At 44.5% G+C, this 14,032-nt stretch overlaps 1 protein-coding gene across 1 annotated transcript in view; it reads left to right on the top strand.

Annotated features, from left to right (window-relative positions):
• Positions 1-14,032, top strand: part of RASGEF1A (RasGEF domain family member 1A) — a 178,089-nt gene that overhangs the window by 31,193 nt on the left and 132,864 nt on the right. The gene's annotated exons all lie outside the window — the stretch shown is intronic.

Here is a 14,032-nt window from a genome sequence, read left to right as displayed (position 1 = left end):
CATGGAGTCACAAAGAGTCGGACATGACTGAGGGACTTTCACCTCACTTCAGTGGTATTTTTTAAACTCTTTTCATAGACTAAATATTGTAAAGTGAATTTCAGCCTCTCCTTCTGAATCATTTTTTTGCATCCCAGTTTCTATTTTCCAGGCTAATTGATCCGTAGAACAGCTGAGGCAAGGAAAAGGAATGGGTGATACAGCAAGTTTTCCTGTATTATTGTATTCTGTACATGTCCAGAGAAGAAAGAACACAATTTAATACAAATCTTTCATTTGCTATTTTAAAAAACTAATGTTTGCTGTTGTTGTTTTTTTTAATATTGAAAATCCAACATTAGAGGCCTCATGCCATGGATTCAAAACTAAGGTTTTGCTGTTAATTGTTTTTTTCCCTCCTTCCTGGTAACATGTAATTTTAAATATCCATTTACTTCTTCTTAACTAAGCCTGAATTATATTGAAACTGCTGTAGTAGTACTTATGACCTCAGTTTGAATAGAAACTATATTCATTAGCATCATGGCAATTAAAAGGAATATCAAATGGGTTTGTAATAGCTATGCACTTAAAATGTTATTGTTTTAAGAGCCTTACTACCACTCAAGAGTTCATTTGGGGCTCTATAGAGAGTGGATTTTGTATGTATATGGACCTCATTTTTGTTTTGATTAATGTTTGGTTATACCATAACATTAGGTAATGTAGAATTACTCATTCACGCTTTCTCAGAGATTTTACTAGAATGGTATCCACACTATATGACCTCCAGCATTCTCTCTTCTTTTTATTACTACAAAATTCTTTTTATTTATTTATGGTTGTGCCTGGTCTTGGTTTTTGCACGAGGAGTTTCTCTAACTGCAGTGAATGAGGGCTGCTCTTCTCTGTGCTCGGGTTTCTCATAGTGGTGGCTTCCCCTGTTGCAGAGCAGACTAGGCACGCACACAGGCTTCAGCAGGTGCCGCGCTCGGGCTCCGTGGTTTCGGCTTTAGGTCTCTGGGAGGCGCACTCAGTATTTGTGGAGCAGGGGCTTACTTGCTCCGCAGCGTGTGGAATCTTCCGGATAAGGATCGAACTTGTATTCCCTGCACTGGCAGGTGGATTCTTATCCACTGTACCACCAGGGAAGTCCACTAAATTCTTCAAAAAAATAAATTCTAAATTAATGCTTTTGGGGACTTCCCTGGCGGTCCAGTGGTTAAGACTCCACTTTTCCACTGCAGGGTGCGTGGGTTTGATCTCTAGTTGGATGCCACATCACACGTGGAGCCAAAAATAAATAAATAAAATAAAGTAGTAATGCTTTTGCCATTCTTTATGGTCATATATAATCTTGCAATGTAACTATTATTTCAATTGTCCTTAACTTTATAAAAGACATAGAAACAAGACAAAGTTATTTGATTTCATATCAATTTGAAAATAAACAAATTAATTCTACCCAAACAGAAAAAGACATTAATAGTTATCCCAGACCACAAGGATATCAACATGCTTTATATTTATATCCTTGATAATGCAAATATACTGATATTTGAAGTTAGGGAAAGGCAGGAATCTTTACACAATGAAACCTACTTCTGAAATAAATACCTTAATAACTTGACTTTGATGAATTAGACACCAGGAGAAAGTTTCACTTAGATCCCACTTGAGTCGTCTTAGTTGACAATCCTAATGCTTTTGGATGGCAAAAATATTCCTGTATATTTGGAAAAGACTTATTAGCCTTTTAAGAAATGCTTATACATTTCTAAGAGAATTGCCATCATGTATTTATTTTACAAAACATTCTGCTCTCTAAGAATTTTCTGTTGAACTCTTTATTCCCTACTATGTCAGTATGTATTTAAATATAGAGGTATAAAGATGATGTGAGTATGTATTTAAATATAGAGGTATAAAGATGATGTGTTCTACTTTTCTGACTCTATTTAGTGTGATTTTCATTGGTTCCCAGTGTATCATTTCTTTCAATTTCTCAATGTAGCTTATTCTCATAAGTCATTGTTTTATTGTTTCTTTTGTTTAAAGTAGCAATATAAATTATCCATCCTTTTGGGTAGTTTACTATTTGATCTTGTACCTATTGTAAAGGGATTAAGTTCACAAATTTGCCTGTAAAGTAAGCTGTGTAAAATTCAGTATAACCTTGATGACACTAAACTGTGATTTAGTGGCAAAAAGACAAGACAGTTGCTCAGTTGTGTCCAACTCTTTGTGACCCCATGGACTATACAGTCCATGGAATTCTCTAGACCAGAATACTGGAGTGGGCAGCCTTTCCCTTCTCCAGGGGATCGTCCCAACCCAGGGATCAGACCCAGGTCTTCCCCATTGCAGGAGGATTCTTTACCAGCTGAGCCGCAAGAAAGGGAAAGATAGACCCATCTGAATGCAGATTTCCAAAGAATAGCAAGGAGAGATAGGAAAGCCTTCCTCAGTGATCAGTGCAAAGGAATAGAGGAAAACAGTAGAATGGGAAAAACTAGAGATCTCTTCAAGAAAATTAGAGGTACGAAGGGAACATTTCATGCAAAGATGGGCTCAATAAAGGACAGAAATGGTATGGACCTAACAGAGGCAGAAAACATTAAGAAGAGGTGGCAAGAGTACACAGAAGAACTATACAAAAAAGATCTCCATGACCCAGATAACCATGATGGTGTGATCACTCACCTAGAGCGAGATATCCTGGAATGTGAAGTCAAGTAGGCCTTAGGAAGCATCACTATGAACAAAACTAGTGGAGTTGATGGAATTCCAGCTGAGCTATTTCAAATCCTAAAAGATGATGCTGTGAAAGTGCTGCACTCAATATGCCAGCAAATTTGGAAAACTCAGCAATGGCCACAGGACTAGGGAAGGTCAGTTTTCATTCCAATCCCAAAGAAAGGCAATGCCAAAGAATGCTCAAACTACTGCACAATAGCACTCATCTCACACACCAGCAAAGTAATGCTCAAAATTCTCCAAGCCAGGCTTTAACAGTACATGAACTGTGAACTTCCAGATGTTCAAGCTGGATTTAGAAAAGGCAGAGGAACCAGAGATCAAATTGCCAACATCCATTGGATCATCAAAAAAGCAAGAGAGTTCCAGAAAAACATTTACTTCTGCCTTATTGACTAGGCCAAAGCCTTTGACAGCGTGGATCACAACAAACTGGAAAATTCTTAAAGAGATGAGAATACTATACCACCTTACCTGTCTCCTGAGACATCTGTATGCAGATCAAGAAGCAACAGTTAGAACTGGACATGGAACAATGGACTAGTTCCAAATTGGGAAAGGAGTACGTCAAAGCTGTATATTTTCACTCTGCTTATTTAACTTATATGAAGAATACATCATACGAAATGCCAGGCTGTATGAAGCACAAGCTGGGATCAAGATTGGTGGGAAAAATACCAATAACCTCAGATATGCAGAAGACAGAGCAGAAAGCAAAGAACTAAGCCTCTTGATGAAGGTGAAAGAGGAGAGTGAAAAAGCTGATTTAAAACTCAACCTTCAAAAAACAAAGATCATGGCATCTGGTCCCATCATTTCATGGCAAATAGATGGGGAAATGATGGAAACAGTGACAGATTTTATTTTCTTGGGCTCCAAAATCACTGCAGATGGTGGCTGCAGCCATGAAATTAAAAAGATGCTTGATCCTTGGAAGAAAACCTATGACCAACCTAGACAGCATGCTAAAAAGCAGAGACATTACTTTGCCAACAAAGGTCCATCTAGTCAAAGCCATGGTTTTTCCAGTGGTCATGTAAGGATGTGAGAGTTGGACTATAAAGAAAGCTGAGCACCGAAGAATTGAAACTTTTGAACTGTGGTGTTGGAGAAGACACTTGAGAGTCCCTTGGACTGCAAGGAGATCCAACCAGTCCATCCTAAAGGAACTCAGTCCTGAGTATTCATTGAAAGGACTGATGTTGAAGCTGAAACTCCAATACAATACTCCAGTACAATAGCTGGCATAAAGGGGCTGGCATTGAGTGAACAGGCAAGAATTACTGACTGGAGGCGGGAGGGAGGTGGGAGATGGCCGAGCTAAAGGGTCATTACCAATAGAAGACTGAGGGCAAGCCGCAACTGCACTCATGCCTGACATTGATGGAATGCACGTTTGCATCTTTGATGTTCGAAACTTGAAGGCCAGTGTATAGGGGACTCACTGTAGAATAAAAGGGAAAGAATGACACAGAAGACATTGGAGGCTATTTCAGCAGTGTGGATCGGAGTTGGTGGAAGTCTCAGCTGGAATAATCGAGGGAACTGAGCCACAAATATTTATTGGTTCTTGTGTATCAGGCATTGTGATGTATGATGTATAGGCTGAGATGTAAAGGATTCATATGAGTCAAGTAAGAGGAAAATGGCAAGGGAACTTCTAGGTTTGCGATGTCAGAATGGACAGTATTCTGAGATGCAGGTCAAGAAACACAGGAGTTTGGGGGAAATGGGAGAGGTCAGAGTAGCTGCAGCAGAGAACTTAAGTATGAGAGAGAGGAGAGCAGACAGATCAGTCCAGAGTGTCTGTGTGATGTTAAGGATTTCACTTGAAGGGCAAAGGGAATGGTTCTAAGTAGGGGCATTCTGGCTGTGATGTGGAGAACAGAATCCAGGAACGGCAGAATTTGTATGAAGAGACCATTTGGCACAAGGTTGGGTGAGATTGGGAGGCTCAATTGGAATTAACAGGAAAGATTTTTTTCTTAAGTTTAGATAGAATAAACAGGATCTGTGATTGCTTCTATGTGGAGCGACTCTGTTGTTATTTAGCTGCTAAGTTGTGTCAGGCTCTTTGTGATCTCATGGACTGCAGCACACCAGGCTTCCCTGTCTTTCACTGTCTCCTGGAGTTTGCTCAGACTCATGTCGACTGAGTCGATGGTGGTATCCAACCATCTCATCCTCTATCATCCCCTTCTCCTCCTGCCCTCAGTCTTTCCCAGCATCAGGGTCTTTTCCAATGAGTCAGCTCTTTGCATCAGGTTGCCAAAGTATTGGAGCTTCAGCTTCAGGGTCAGTCTTTCCAATGAGTGTTCAGGGTTGATTTCTTTTAGGATTGACTGGTTTGATCTCTTTGCAACTTTGTTGTTGTTCAGTCACCCAGTCATGTCTGACTCTTGGTGATCCCGTGGACTGTAGCACGCTGGGCCTCCGTGTCCCTCCTCATCTCCCAAAGTTTGCCCAAGTTCATGTCCGTTGCATTGGTGATTCCATCCAGCCATCTCATCCTCTGATGCCCCCTTCTCCTTCTGCCCTCAATCTTTCCCAGCATCAGGGACTTTTCCAGTGAGCTGGCTGTTCTCATAAGAGGACCAAAATACTGGAGCTTCAGCTTCAGCATGGCTTTCCGGTGAGTATTCAGGGTTGATTTTCCTTAAGATTGACAGGTTTGATCTCCTTGCTGTCCGAGGGACTTTGAGGAGTCTTCTCCAGCACCGCAGTTCAAAGGCATCAATTCTTTGGCATTCTGCCTTCTTTATAGTCCATCTCTCACAACCGTAGGTGACCACTGGGAAGACCATACCTTAACCTTACAGACTCTTGTCGCAGAGTTATGTCTCTACTTTTCAACACACTGTTGACTTTAGGGAAGGTGAAAATGCAATCCTCCCATGTACCTAGAGGTAAGGATAAAATGAATGACTATGAAAAGTTGTAAAGCCTTCATAAGGTGACTCAAAGAGGTCATGGGCGGAGCAGGAAAAGAAAAGGAAGAAATACTAGTTTGAAAAAAGTGATTAAAGGAGAAGATGCTACTAATTAAAGAGACTCAAAAATAACCATCAGAGCAGAAGGAGGAGAATCAAATTAGAAAAGCCTTACAGTGGGGAAGCTAAGGAAAATGGGTCTTGAACAATCCACAAATAGCAAATAAACATAATCAGGAAAACTGAGCTGTCAGTCAAGTCTTCAGACTTCGAAGAAGGAAGCCAGCCCCTGGCTTTGGCTGTCTGGAGGCCACTGGAGTTTCCCGTCTAGTGGGTGGAGCCACTGAAGATTGAATGGGAGGGACTTCCCTGGACGTCCAGTGGCTAAGGATCCATGCTCCCAAAGCAGGGGGCCTGGTTTCCATCCCTGGTCAGGGAACTAGATCCCACATGTCATAACTAAGACCCAGTGCAGCCGAATAAATACATAGAAGAAGGAATGGGAAAAGGAAACAGCAGGTGAAATTTTTCACAAAGTTCCATGTAAAAGGGATGGCTAAATACAGAATTGCTGCTTAATCAGGAGTCAAAGCAAGGAACTGAGATTGTTTAAAGAAATATTTTTTATTTTATTTTTTTTTAATTTTAAAATCTTTAATTCTTACATGCGTTCCCAAACATGACCCCCCCCCCCACCTCCCTCCCCACAACATCTCTCTGGGTCATCCCCATGCACCAGCCCCAAGCATGCTGCACCCTACATCAGACATGGACTGGCGATTCAATTCTTACATGATAGTATACATGTTAGAATTCCCATTCTCCCAAATCATCCCACCCTCTCCCTCTCCCTCTGAGTCCAAAAGTCCGTTATACACATCTGTGTCTTTTTTCCTGTCTTGCATACAGGGTCGTCATTGCCAAAATAGAAAGCCCAGAGATAAATCCACACACATATGGACACCTTATCTTTAACAAAGGAGGCAAGAATATACAATGGAGTAAAGACAATCTCTTTAACAAGTGGTGCTGGGAAAACTGGTCAACCACTTGTAAAAGAATGAAACTAGATCACTTTCTAACACCGTACACAAAAATAAACTCAAAATGGATTAAAGATCTAAATGTAAGATCAGAAACTATAAAACTCCTAGAGGAGAATATAGGCAAAACACTCTCAGAAATAAATCACAGCAGGATCCTCTATGATCCACCTCCCAGAATTCTGGAAATAAAAGCAAAAATAAACAAATGGGATCTAATTAAAATTAAAAGCTTCTGCACAACAAAGGAAAATATAAGCAAGGTGAAAAGACGGCCTTCTGAATGGGAGAAAATAATAGTAAATGAAGCAACTGACAAACAACTAAAGAAATATTTTTAAGGGTGAGGAAATTATGAGTAAGCTTATAAATGTAGGAGTTGGTGGAACTGATGAGGATAAAGACATGAGAAAAGGAACATATAAGTCCCCGAAGAGAAAACAGAGTATTCTGGACAAGGAATTAACACCTGCTTTGAGAAAGGAGCTAAAGGAAATGGTAGAGATTTTCTTTAAATTCTATTGACCAATACCGTCCTTGACATTTTATCTCATTTAATTCTAAGTTACACAAAATGGGTTTTATTTTCTGCATGTTACAAAAACAGTGTCAAGAGGTGAATAAACATACTGAAGAGGAAAAGTTGGAAGAAGGAAAGCTGGGATTCAAAGCCTGGGATCTATCCTATTATAAATCTTTCTCTCTGACACACTGAGAAAGCGTGAACACGTAGAGAGGTCGGGTAGAACAGACCCGAGAAGGAACCGCACCCACCCTGACGATTCAAGTATCATGAAAGAACATATTCCTTCCTGTCATTTACTCTTTCTTTGATTAGAAATACTCTTTGTCAAGTGGCCTTTGGTCAAGTCCAATATTTCAAAATAAATAAATAGAAAAAAAAATCTTAAGGTCAGATTTCTTGAGCATCAGCCCGCGCTGTCCCCGGGCTGGGCAGAGGGAGGGAGGCAGGAGGAAGGGCTGCGAGTTGCCCTTAGAGCCGACCTCCACAAGAGGGCGCCAGAGCACCATCAGGGCCCGCCCGCAGCTCCCTGCCCAGACCTCCCGGCTCGGAGACTAGGGAGGACGTGGTGTTGGCAGGACCCCAGGAAGGTGCCCAGAGAGGAGGAGCTGGTTATCGGGTACCTCTGAATTTACAGCTCAAATGGCCTCACCTCAAATACGGGGCAGAAGTCGGCCGTCAGCTTTGGTGGTGGCACTTCCAGCCTGGTGGGCTGACGCAGTGGTTATACAGCCTGACAGGCGGACTGGACTGACTTTTGTTTCTCCAGAGGCAGGGTTCTGGCCCCAGAAGTATCTGCTTTCCAGCCTGGTGGGGTGCTGGGAAAGGTTTTAAGCTGCAGCTCTGTGATGGTATCAGCATCTGGAAAACAAAGCTGCTGGTCCTGAACCCGAAGTCTGTATTGGCTGGGTGGGCTGTGCTCAATCCTGTGCCCTTTCTTTTTCTCTAGAGTTCTCCCCAAAGGATTTCTTTTCTTTCTATCTGATTCTTTACTGTTTCCAACCCCCTGCCAGGGGGACCTGACCTAAAGCCAGGTCACCTGAACTGAGGAGGAAATGATTGATTTAAAGCCTGGTGGCATCATGTGAGTTCACTTGTTCAGTTGCTAAGTTGTGTCTGACTTTTTATGACCCCATGGACTGAAACATGCCAGGCTTCTCTGTTCTTCACCGTTTCCCAGAGCTTGCTCAAACTCCTGTCCATTGAGTCGGTGATGCCATCCAATCACCTCATCCCTCTGTTGTCCTTTCTCCTCCTGCCCTAAACCTTTCTCAGCATCAGGGTCTTTTCCAGTGAGTTGGCTCTTCACATCAGGTTGCCAGATTATTGGAGCTTCAATTTCAGCATCAGTCCTTAGAATAAATATTCAGGGTTGACTTCCTTTAAGACTGACTGGTTTGATCTTGCTGTCCAAGGAAATCTCAAGAGTCTTCCCCAGCACCACAGTTTGAAAGCATCAGTCGTCACTCAGCCTTCTTTATGGTCCAACTCTCACATCCATGCATGACTACTGGAAAAACCGTAGCTTTGACCATACGGACCTTGGTCAGCAAAGTAACATCTCTACTTTTTAAATATGCTGTCCAAGTTTGTCATAGCTTTTCTTCCAAGGAGCAAGCAAGCGTCTTTTAATTTCATCATTGCAGTGGTTGTCTGCAGTGATTTTGGAGCCCAAGAAAATAAAATCTGTTCCTGTTTCCATTTTTTCTTCATCTGATGCTGAAGCTGAAACTCCAGTACTTTGGGTACCTGATGCGAAGAACTAACTCATTAGAAAAGACCCTGATGCCAGGAAGGTTGAAGGCAGGAGGAGAAGGGGACAACAGAGGATGAGATGGTTGGATGGCATCACCAACTCAATGGACATGAGTTTGAGTGAACTCTGGGAGTTAGTGATGGACAGGGAGGCCTGGTGTACTGCAGTCCATGGAGTCCCAAAGAGTCGGACACGACTGAACAACTGAACTGAACTGAACAGAACAGAACTGAATCCTTCCTAAGGTTCACTTCACTTCACTTCACACTGTAGGATGTCTGGCTCTAAGTGAGTGACCACACCATCGTGGTTATCTGGGTCATAAAGAGCTTTATTGTACAGTTCTGTGTATTCTTGCCACTTCTTCTTAATCTCTTCTGCTTCTGTTAAGGTCCATACCATTTTTGTCCTTTATTGTCCCCATCTTTGCATGAAATGTTCCCTTGGTATCTCTAATTTTCTTGAAGAGATCTCTAGTCTTTCCCATTCTATTGTTTTCTTCTATTTCTTTGCATTGTTCACTTAAGACTTTCTTATCTCTCCTTGATATTCTTGGGAACTGTGCATTCATTCGGGTATATCTTTCCCTTTCTCCTTTGCCTTTCACTTTTCTTCTTTTCTCAGCTTTTTGTAAGGCCTCCTTAGATGACTATCTTCCCTTTTTGCATTTCTTTTTCTTTGGGATGGTTTTGGTCACCACCTTCTGTACAATGTTACAAACCTCCATTCAGAGTTTTGCAGGCACTCTGTCTACCAGATCTAATCCCTTGAATCTATTTGTCACTTCCACTATATAATCATAAGGGATTCGATTTGGGCCATACCTGAATGGCCTAGTGGTTTTCCCTACTTTCTCCAATTTAACTCTGAATTTTGCAATAGGGAGGTCATAATCTGAGCCACAGTCAGCTCCAGTGAGTTCAGGGGCTATTTAATTTAAAGCGGTGAGGGTAGGGAGAGGTGAGTGCCCTGGGGGATAAGTAGAGAGAACTATCCTCATGTGTAGGGCGCGTCATTGCGCTTCGGGGGAGAGGAGGAAGGAATCAGGCTGGCAGTGCGTAAGACCAGTGCAGCCCCTGGTATGGGGAAGGAGAGGAGGAAGGGCTGAGAATTGGAGTTAGAGCTGATGGCCACAAGAGGGCGCCAGAGCACCGGTGGAGCCCACCTGTGGACCCCTGGCCGTACCTCCAGATAGAGTTGGATTTGAAATTGGCAGCACACCCCACTCCAGTACTCTTGCCTGGAAAATCCCATGGATGGAGGAGCCTGGTGGGCTGCAGTCCATGGGGTCACTACGAGTCGGACACGACTGAGCGGCTTCACTTTCACTTTTCACTTTCATGCTTTGGAGAGGGAAATGGCAACCCACTCCAGTGTTCTTGCCTGGAGAATCCCAGGGACGGGGGAGCCTGGTGGGCTGCCGTCTATGGGGTCGCACAGAGTCGGACACGACTGAAGTGACTTAGCAGCAGCAGCAGCAAGAATGAGCTCAGAGAAAAAAGGTTGATAACTGGGCCACTCTGACTCACTGGCTCAGATTTGATGGGGGCTCTTCTAGCTTGGTGGGGTGGCTAATTGGCCAGTCTACCGGCTGTCTGTAGACTGACCGCCCTGTTTCTCCAGAGGCAGGATGCTGGACCGAGAGATGGTCGGTTCGACTCTTGGGCACGCAGCTTTTAAGCTGCAGGCCTACAACGGTATTGGCATCTGGAATACAGGGCTCCTGGTCCTGAATATGGAGCCTGTAAAAGACCTGGTATTTGCTGGGCGGGCTGAGCTCTTTCTTGTGTCCTTTCTTCCTCTCTAGCTGCTGCTGCTGCTGCTGCCAAGTCGCTTCAGTCATGTCCGACTCTGTGCGACCCCATAGACGGCAGCCCACCAGGCTCCCCCGTCTCTGGGATTCTCCAGGCAAGAATACTGAGTTCCCCCCAAACTTCCTTTTCCTTTTCCATCTGAGCCTCCTCTTCCTGTCCCCTCCTGATCTGAGCAAAGCCAGGTCAGCTGAATTAATGGGGAGCAAACTGAGTTAAAGGTAGGCAGCATCATGTGTTTGGTGGGGAGGCTATTTAATTTAAAGTAGCAGGGTGGGGTAGGGAAAGGTGAGTGCCCTGGTAGACTTGGAGAGAGAAATATCCCCATCTGTAGGGCTCTTCTTTGTACTTAGAGGGACAGGAGTCATGAAATCAGGCTGGTAGTTCCCAAGAACTGTACAAAAAAGATCTTCACAACCAAGATAATCATGATGATGTGATCACTCATCTAGAGCCAGACATCCTGGAATGTGAAGTCAAGTGGGCCTTAGAAAGCATCACTATGAACAAAGCTAGTGGAGGTGATGGCATTCCAGTTGAGCTATTTCAAATCCTGAAAGATGATGCTGTGAAAGTGCTGCGCTCAATATGCCAACAAATTTGGAAAACTCAGCAGTGGCCACAGGACTGGAAAAGGTCAGTTTTCATTCCAATCCCAAAGAAAGGCAATGCCAAAGAATGCTCAAACTACCGCACAACTGCACTCATCTCACATGCTAGTAAAGTAATGCTCAAAATTCTCCAAGCCAGGCTTCAGCAATACGTGAACCGTGAACTTCCTGATGTTCAAGCTGGTTTTAGAAAAGGTAGAGGAACCAGAGATCAAACTGCCAACATCCGCTGGATCATGGAAAAAGCAAGAGAGTTCCAGAAAAGCATCTATTTCTGCTTTATTGACTATGCCAAAGCCTTTGACTGTGTGGATCACAATAAACTGTGGAAAATTCTGAAAGAGATGGGAATACCAGACCACCTAACCTGCCTCTTGAGAAATCTGTATGCAGGTCAGGAAGCAACAATTAGAACTGGACGTGGAACAACAGACTGGTTCCCAATAGGAAAAGGAGTACGTCAAGGCTGTATATTGTCACCCTGCTTATTTAACTTCTATGCAGAGTACATCATGAGAAACACTGGGCTGGAAAAAACACAAGCTGGAATCAAGATTGCCGGGAGAAATATCAATAACCTCAGATATGCAGATGACACCACCCTTATGGCAGAAAGTGAAGAGGAACTAAAAAGCCTCTTGATGAAAGTGAAAGAGGAGAGTGAAAAAGTTGGCTTAAAGCTCAAAATTCAGAAAACGAAGATCATGGCATCTGGTCCCATCACTTCATGGGAAATAGACGGGGAAACAGTGGAAACAGTGTCAGACTTTATTTTTTGGGGCTCCAAAATCACCGCAGATGGTGACTGCAGCCATGAAATTAAAAGACGCTTACTTCTTGGAAGAAAAGTTATGACCAACCTAGATAGCATATTCAAAAGCAGAGACATTACTTTGCCGACTAAGGTCCGTCTAGTCAAGGCTCTGGTTTTTCCTGTGGTCATGTATGGATGTGAGAGTTGGACTGTGAAGAAGGCTGAGCGCTGAAGAATTGATGCTTTTGAATTGTGGTGTTGGAGAAGACTCTTGAGAGTCCCTTGGACTGCAAGGAGATCCAGCCAGTCCATTCTGAAGGAGATCAACCCTGGGATTTCTTTGGAGGGAATGGTGCTGAAGCTAAAACTCCAGTACTTTGGCCACCTCACGCGAAGAGTTGACTCATTGGAGAAGACTCTGATGCTGGGAGGGATTGGGGTCAGTAGGAGAGGGGGACGACTGAGGATGAGATTGCTGGATGGCATCACGAACTCGATGGACGTGAGTTTGGGTGAACTCCGGGAGTTGGTGATGGACAGGGAGGCCTGGCGTACTTCGATTCATGGGGTCGCAGAGTCAGACACGACTGAGCGACTGAACTGAACTGAGTTCCCAAGGCAAGTGCAGCCCGGCCGGCTAGGGAGGGGGAGAAGGAAGAACCAAGAATTGGCTTTAGAGCTGACGGCCACAAGAGGGCGCCAGAGCACCAACGGAGCCCACCTGCGGATCGCTGGCCACCAGGCTCGAGATGGGGTTGGATTTGGGGTTGGCAGAACCGCAAGGAGGTGCCCAGAGAAAAGGCGTTGGTTACTGGGCCCTCTGACTCACTGGCTCAAATCGGTTCACCTCAGAGAGCAGGCAGAGGTCTGCCTTTGGCTTCAAGCGATGATGGCCTGGTTGGGTGCCCAGTGTTCAGTCAGACAGGCTGTCTGCAGCCTGAACATCCCTTATTCCTCCAGAGGAGGGACACTGAACCCAGGAATACCTGGCCCGGCCCTTGGGCTTGCAGCTTTTAAGCTGCAGGTCTGCGAGGGTGTTGGCATATGGAAAGTGGGGCTGGTGGTCCTGAACCTGAAGCCTGTGAAAGCCCTGGCACTTGCTGGGTGGGCTGAGTTCATCCCTTGCGCCCTTTTTCTCAAAAGTTCTCCCCAAATGCTTTTCTTCCCTTTCCACATGATCCACTTCTTCCTGTGCCCACAGCCCTGCTAGGGGAACCTGACCAAAGCCAGTTCACGTGAATTAATGAGGAACTAACTGAGTTAAAATCAGGTAAATTCATCTGACTTTTGGGGGCTGATTGATTTAAAGTAGTGGTCTGGGATAGGGAAGGGTGAGTGCTCTGGGAGACTCTGAGGGAGAAATACCTTCCTCTGTAGGGAACTTCATTGTGCTTGGAGCTAGAGAAGAAGGGATATCAGGGTGGCAGGTGTCCAAAGCCAGCGCCGCCGAGAAAGGGGAAGGAGGCAGGAGGAAGGGCTGAGAGTTGATGTTAGAGCAGATGGTCACTAGAGGGCGCCAGAGCACCAGGGCAGCGCACGTGAGGCTCCCCAGGCTTGGACTGGGTTATGGCCGCCCCAGCATAGAGAGGGCGGGGGGGGGGGGGGGGGCAGACTTCTCACCTGTCAACTGAGATACCCAAGGCTTATGTCCCAAGAGAGGTCCAGGAGGAGGCTGTGTTGACTCGTATGACTGACCTTTGGAGTCGCATGCTTTTGGCTGAGGCAGTTATTGAGGTCTGCTCAGGTTCAGGGGTAGGGGACTCGAGCCCCACCTCTTGGTGGAGGCAAGTCCCTGTAACACTGTAGAAAGCATGTGCGGCCAGCCGTGGAAAATACTGCTGCAGGAGTTCCTACATTCACGTGCAACC

The sequence above is a fragment of the Ovis canadensis genome, chromosome 25 (genome assembly GCF_042477335.2).
Source record: "Ovis canadensis isolate MfBH-ARS-UI-01 breed Bighorn chromosome 25, ARS-UI_OviCan_v2, whole genome shotgun sequence".
Classification (NCBI taxonomy): Eukaryota; Metazoa; Chordata; class Mammalia; order Artiodactyla; family Bovidae; genus Ovis; species Ovis canadensis.
Note: the sequence above shows the minus strand (reverse complement) of the source record. Positions and strands in the feature narration are given on the sequence as shown.